This window comes from Suricata suricatta, chromosome X (assembly GCF_006229205.1).
Source record: "Suricata suricatta isolate VVHF042 chromosome X, meerkat_22Aug2017_6uvM2_HiC, whole genome shotgun sequence".
Classification (NCBI taxonomy): Eukaryota; Metazoa; Chordata; class Mammalia; order Carnivora; family Herpestidae; genus Suricata; species Suricata suricatta.
The window spans coordinates 57,233,968-57,241,265 of NC_043717.1; the positions used below are offsets into that span (position 1 = coordinate 57,233,968).

The window sequence follows — 7,298 nt, forward strand, 5'->3', positions numbered from 1 at the left end:
GAACCATGCCTGGAAGTGCTCCCAAAAAAGGCTTTTTTTTAACCTACATATCTGGCCTTGGTTTCTGCATCCCATTCACTACATTACAAAGATGAGATTAAAAATGCTATAAATGACGTGTAAAATAAACAAAAGGCAGTGACAGGGAGGATCGAAGAGGCAGATGGGAGAATAGGTGAAATAGAAGATAAGATTATAGAAAAAAATGAAGCTAAGAAAAAGAAATAAAAATTCTGGATCACGAGGGGTAGAATTAGACAACTAAGTTCTTCAGTGAAACAGAATAATATCCATATCATAGGAGTTCCAGAAGAAGAAGAAGAAGGAGGAGGAGGAGGAGGAGGAGGAGGAGGAGGAGGAGAGAAGAGAGAAGAGAGAAAGGGGTGGAAGGTGTACCTGAACAAATCACAGCTGAGAACTTTCCCAACCTGGGGAAGGAAACAGCTATTGAAATCCAAGAGACACAGACAACTTACTACAGAAATAACTTGAACCAATCTTCTGCAAGACATATAGGAAAAGTGGCAAAATACAAGGATAAAGAGAGATGTCTGAAAGCAGCTGGGAACAAATGGACCTTAACCTACAAGAGTAGACACATAAGGGAAGTAGCAAACCTAACTACTGAAACATGGCAGGCCAGAAAGGAATGACAGGAAATCTTCAACATGATGAACAGGAAAAGTATGCAGCCAAGAATCCTTTATCCAGCAAGATGATCATTCAGAATAGAAGGAGAGATAAAGGTTTTCAAAAAAAAAACCCATAAAATGAAGGAATTCATAACCACAAAACCAGCCCTAGAAGAGACCCTAAGGGAGGCTCTGTGAGGGAAATGTTGCAAGGAACACAAAGTACCAGAGACACCACTACAAGCATGAAGCCTACAGATAAACAGTGACTCTAAACCCATATTTTTCAATAATAACACTGAATGTAAGTGGACTAAATGCTCCAATCAAATGACATAAGATAGCAGGGCAGATAAAAAATATATAAATATTTGTTGTCTACAATTTTTTTGGAATAACATAGAAAAGATCGGTGTTAACTCTGCTTTAAATGTCTGGTAGAATATGTTTGCACTCATAGGTCTAGCAGGAGAACAGTAGAAACCTAATGGAGGACCAAGGGGAAGGGAAGAGAGAAAGAGAGTTGGGGAGAGAGAGGGACACAAAACCTGAGACACTATTGAATACTGAAAATGAACCGAAGGTTGAAGGGGGAGGGGGAGAGGGAAAAGAGGTGGTAGTAATGGAGGAGGGCACTTGTGGGGAAGAGCACTGGGTGTTATATGGAAACCAATTTGACAATAAACTATTTTTTTCATAATGCAAACTTTATTTAGTATTTTAAAATATAATATAAACTTATTATTTGAAGTAATTTTAGCAAGAGAAACAGAAGATCTGTACACTGAAATCTACAAAATGTTGTTGAGAGACATTACTGAAAGTCTGAATAAATGCAGACTCTCTTTGCTCATGGAGTAGAAGATGCAATAGTAAGATGTAAATTCTTACCAAATTAATATATTCAATGCAATCTCTACCAAAATCCCAACAGATTTCTTTTATACAAATCAATAAACTGAGTCTAAGAGTTTTAAGGAAATGCATGTGATTTTAGTAGATATATTTTTTAATTTTTGAATGTTTATTATTTATTTTTTGAAAGAGAGAGTGTGCATGTATGCAAGCAGGGGAGGGGCAGAAAGAGAGGGAGAGAGAGAATTCCAAGCAGGTTCCATCCTGCCAGTGAGGAGCCTGACATGGGTCTCAAACCCAAAAACCGTGAGATCATCACCCAAGTTAAAATCAAGAGCCTGAAGCTTAACTTACTGAGCCACCCAGGTACCCCTAGAAGAAATAATTTTGAAGAAGACAAATTTGAAGGTCATATACTACACATTTTGAAAGCTTACTAAGACTTATTCTAAAGCTATACCAATCAAGACTGTGTGATATTGGTGTAATACAGACCAGAACAGAATTTAAAGAGCAGAAATAAACACATTTGTGGTCAATTAATTTCAACAAAAGGCAATTAAATGCAGATCACAAGAAGAGAGAGAGGGAAGGAAAGTGGGAAGGAAAGAGAGAGAGAAAATGACTGAAAGAGAAGTTATCTATATATCCTGATTGCTAATGAGGAAGAGGTATCTTTTTTTATTCTATGAGTACTTTAATAGCGGAAAATGTCCATAATATTTACAGGCAAAGTGTGATGATTGTAACTTATTTTCAAATGGCTCAGTCAAAATTAAAAGTAATATAAATAGAAAGCAAATGTTGGAAGTATATGTTAACCATTCTGTGTCTGTTTGATTATTCTTAGAACAGCTCTGTAGTCTTGAAATTTTTCAAAAGAAAGAGTTGGGAGGACTTCTAGGTTTAGTTGATGTTTTACCTACATTGAGATGAGGAAGACTGGGGGGGGGAGCTGGGTGTGGAGCAGGGGAGAAAAGTGTTTCATTTTGGATATTTCAGGGGCCATGCAACATCCAATTGCTCAAGGATGAAATAGAGAGAAGGGATTTTGAACCCCTGACTATTAAGCCTTGATAATATTAGTGTCACCTATTAGGGAGAATAGGTCAACATGAGGTGGTGATTGTGAACTGTGTCAATACCACTGAAAGACTGCCTGCGATTAAGACAGAAAAATGTCCATTGGGTTTGATGACAGGAAGATTGTTAATGAAATTAATTAGAGCCATTTCAAAAGAACAAGTATGACAGGAGCAAGGGAGGGCTTAAGAGTGTTGGGTAAAAAGGAGGTGACACCATCAGTATACATAACACTTTAGAAAGCATTTCTCTGAGAGGGAACATAAAAATAAGCTGATATCAAAAAATAATAATCTTGTACCTAAAGGAAGATTGGAAATGAAGAAGATGAGTTTTATATTTCTTGCTTGTACATGTGTTTTTAATGTGAGATACTAGAACTTGGTTTTATAGGATCACAAGAAGAGAGAGAGGGAAGGAAAGTGGGAAGGAAAGAGAGAGAGAAAATGACTGAAAGAGAAGTTATCTATATATCCTGATTGCTAATGAGGAAGACGTATCTTTTTTTATTCTATGAGTACTTTAATAGCTGAAGATGTCCAAATACAATTTTTTAACACCACCTAACTATAGTGCCAATCTTTGAATATGTTCCAAGATCTTCTCACAATATGGGAGGGGAAAGTGATCTTATATTTTTTCCTAGTTATAACTTTTTCTGCATTTTGGGTCAACTGGTTTGATATCTAGGTCATTCTGCCTTCCTATACCCACGGTATTGCCTAAATCAAAAACTCAGTGTTCATTTTTGTGATTTACACATACACACAATGGCATACATACAAGAATGCATTTGGGCTTGCAATGAATTTTACTGAAAATTTGATGGTGATACCACATTCAAATAACTTAGAATGGAATGTAATTGTTTTTAATGCTTCTTCACCTTTCTCCTTTTTTCCTCTTTTTTCTATTTATTAGAAAGAAGTATCACTATTTTTTAAAAAAATTTTATCCATCTTATCATCTCTTTCCAACCAATGCTCACAGGTACTCATGTTCAAATACCCATTGACCTGCTATGGTGTCTTATTGAACACAAACAATTTGTTCCTTATCAAGTATGGCATTCTCTGATAATTTTTTCAGCCCTTCACAAGAGTTGGTATTCCCACTTCTAGCCACAGCTGGTATATCTACCCACTCTCATTCAACGTAATTAACGCCAAATAGAGTTAGTCTGGTAAACTACTACAGTTTTCTCTATAAGAGAAACTTTTGAAGACCAGCCAAAATCTTCAGTCTGTGTATAATGCAGATGTGTGTTAACAGCTATTATAATAAATTGGAACACCTGTTAAAAAGTCTGTTTTCCAGCTCTCTCTTTAATTCCAGATGTAAGTCACTGTCTTCACTTATCCGTTAAAAGTGCCAGAAAACATTACATGAAGACAAGCCAATATTTTCATCTGTTTCTAAGCAGAGTTTTCAAAAACTGCCTTCCTCCAATTCTGCTTTTATGGAAGGATTTTCAGAACACCAGCAAGTGGTTTTTGAGGATTTGATAGAGAAAGCCAATGGTGGTTTATTATTTGTGAGTTTGATATTGTTTTTAGTGTGTTTTCCCTTTCCTTTCTTATTGGTATATCTCCCAAATTTCATTTTTGACAGTCAACTTTATACAATTAATGTATATATTGTTTCACATAAACACATTATTTAAGTATATCATAACAATATTTTTGGCTGTTTCATTAAAATTCTTTGGTTTTTGTTTATTGTTTGTTTTTTCATTTCCCATGAAATATGTGATTTGTGGAGAAAGAAATTGCAATATTAATGATGTATTCTGCACTTTTCTTGTATTCACATTTTGCCTAAAAGTACAGAAATTCATATACTTATAAGGTATCTTAGTAGGAAACATTAAATGAAAAATTATTTACATAGTTAGATGAAGTAAATAGTATTTTAGCTTTGAAATTTCCCCTAAGGAAAGCTGAACATAAAATTAAGTAAAGAGATATTCTTGAGTAAAAATGCTCGTTAGTAGAAAATAAAAGTATGCAACACTCTCATCTATGCAAATAGAATTAAGCTTCTGTAAGTATAACTGTTTAACACAGCATTCACATTAAAAAAAACGGACGACTTTTACTAAAACTGATGGCACTTATGGGCTGGTTGCCTTAATATATCAGTTCTATGTCATAGGAGGAACTCATGTTAAGAGTCTCTGGTTGACTCTACAAGTTTTGGGAGGGTTCTCCTCCCTTACAGAATAAGATAGCAAGAACATCATTTAAGAGCTATCAGCAAACTAAAGTTTGAAATGTACATCCATTTTAAATTTTCCTCTAACTTACTTGATATAATTCCAAATATATATTATTTCAGAGCAATCTATTACTTTTTACTGTGCCTGTTATACCTTGATGACAATATACAAAGCTAAGATTTTCAAAATAATAATTTCAAGGGCCCAAAGATATTATTAAGCTGATGTGAACAGATACTACATGTGATCTTAGCCAAAAGGCCGAGAAGCGATTCAAGGGCCCAAAGATAGTCTAAAAGAGAAAGCAGATTGAGTGGCAACAAAAGTTGAAAAGGTCAATTAAGGGCAAATGAAATTGAATCTCAATATGAAGACAATTTGGCAGTCAACGGCGAGAGGAACACTTTCTCAAAAATAACCAGGGCTGGCTGCAAAATGCCAAGAATTACTGAGCACCAAGAGAAATCATCAGTCATCTTTCAGAACCCCTGAAACCAAAACTCAAGAGGTCCAATGGAGCAAGTGGCCACACTCTGAAGGAACTTAAAACCAAAGTACAGCATGAAGATTGCTAGCCTGTTGCCGATGGAAAACAGGCCACGTGTTTAGGGACCACAAGCAGAGAAAAACAGTAGTTTCAAACATGAGCGCCAACTCCTCTTCACTACGGAAATTATCATTAGCTTAATATTTGAGTGTGTCATTTTCATTTTGTCTTGAAGTAGAAATATATGCCTAAATCAGGAGTTAATAAACATTTTCCATAAAGGTCCTCATAGTAAATGCTTAGGATTCGCAAGATGTACAGTTTCCGTCAATGGTTGTGTTCTAATAAAATGTTGCTAATGGACACCAAAATTTTAAATGCAGACATTTTTTTCACATTTCATGAAATATTCTTTGGATTACTTCAACCATTTAAAAATATTAAAGATAGTCTTAGTTCACAGTCATACAAAAACTAATGATGGGCTAGATTAAACCTGTGGACTCTAGATTAGAAAGGTTATATTGATCCAGCTATAGAGTGCATCAGTCAGCTTTTGCTACATAAAAACTTCAATGGCTGAAAAAACAAATCACCATTTACTGCTTGTGGTTTTGAGGGTCAGTAATTTGGAAGAGGCTCAGGGAGATAGTTCTGATCTGGGCCCAGTTTGGCTGTTCTTCTTTTTTATTTTTTTCATAATATTTTATTGTCAAATTGTTTTCCATACTACACCCAGTGCTCTTCCCTTTAAGTGCCCTCCACCATCACCACCACCTCTTTTTCCCCCTCCCCCTTCCCCTTCAACCCTCAGTTCATTCTCAGCATTCAATAGTCTCTCAAGTTTTGCATCCCTCTCTTTAAACTATTTAAAATAAATAAATAAATAAAGGAGGCTCTTAATCCAGGGGCGGTCGTTTCAGGAAGTGTTCTTTTAATGGTGTCTCTCATTTTCTCTTGTTATGCCTCTGATTATTTTATTTCCCTACTCAGTGATATTTGGGACTCTGTATCATGTGTGCTTTGGCTTGTTTCTTGAGGTCGCCCTGAAAAGGAAAACAGACAGAGAAACACACAGGGAACAAATGCACACAAACACATAGACAAATCAAATAAACAAGCAAAACAAAAGGGGAAAGAAAAATAGAACAGAAAAGAAAAGAAAGGACAGGAAAAGAAAAAAAGATAGTGGGGGAACAGAAACAGCCAAAGATAAAGGATAGTCTGAGAACATAAAACCTGGAGACGGGAGAGATAAGAGTGAGATAAGGGAAAAGATATCTGGATGACAAGAATCGAACTAATCACATCAGGTCATAAATGTTGGTCTTTCCCAGACTCCGGGGGGGGGGGGGAGGGAGAAATGAAGGAAAAAGGAAAACAGAAAACAAGGGAAAAATTTTAAAATAAAAATAATAAGAAAAAAGATTTAAAGAATGCAGCTCTCCAGTGCCGATGAGTGTAGTTTGGTGTAGGTCAGGTCTCAGGGGTTGCTCTCTGAGGCCCCGCCTTAGTGGTTTTGGGGAGAAAGGCTGCACCCCAAGCCCCCCTCAGACCACGCGTTGCAAGCCACTCTCTTGAGTCCGATCTCCCCGTGCCACAGGTAGGCCAAATTGCTTTGGTTTTCAAAGTTCCGCCAGGTCTCTAAATTTTAGTTCATGCACTTTAATGCTGCCGTCCTAGTTAAAATGATTTCTTGCAGGCAGGTGGCTTTCTAGTCCCCACTGAGTAGGGGTCTGGGAAACCACATTTTCCCTGGCTTCACCTGGAGTTGGCGAGCTTCTGAGCCCAAGGGCGAACAAGCCCACTGAGGGAGATGAATTTCTCTCCCCTTGCCCAGTGGCTATATATGGGATGTTTGCATCTCTCCATCCCAGTTCGTGGTCTCCCCTCTCCAGAGATCACGCTATGAGTGTTTTCAGCCTCTCCTTCTCTTCCACTAGGCTCTCTGCAGCTCTACATGGCCATTCCGCGCACTGCCCCACAGGGCCGTTTGGTGTGCGACCTTCCAAGGCCCTGTGTC

General features: G+C 37.1%; 1 pseudogene; it reads right to left on the bottom strand.

Moving 5' to 3' along the window:
* Window positions 1-4,916: 4,916 nt before the first annotated feature.
* Window positions 4,917-5,061, bottom strand: LOC115284550 (annotated as a pseudogene).
* Between the last annotated feature and the right edge of the window lie 2,237 nt (window positions 5,062-7,298).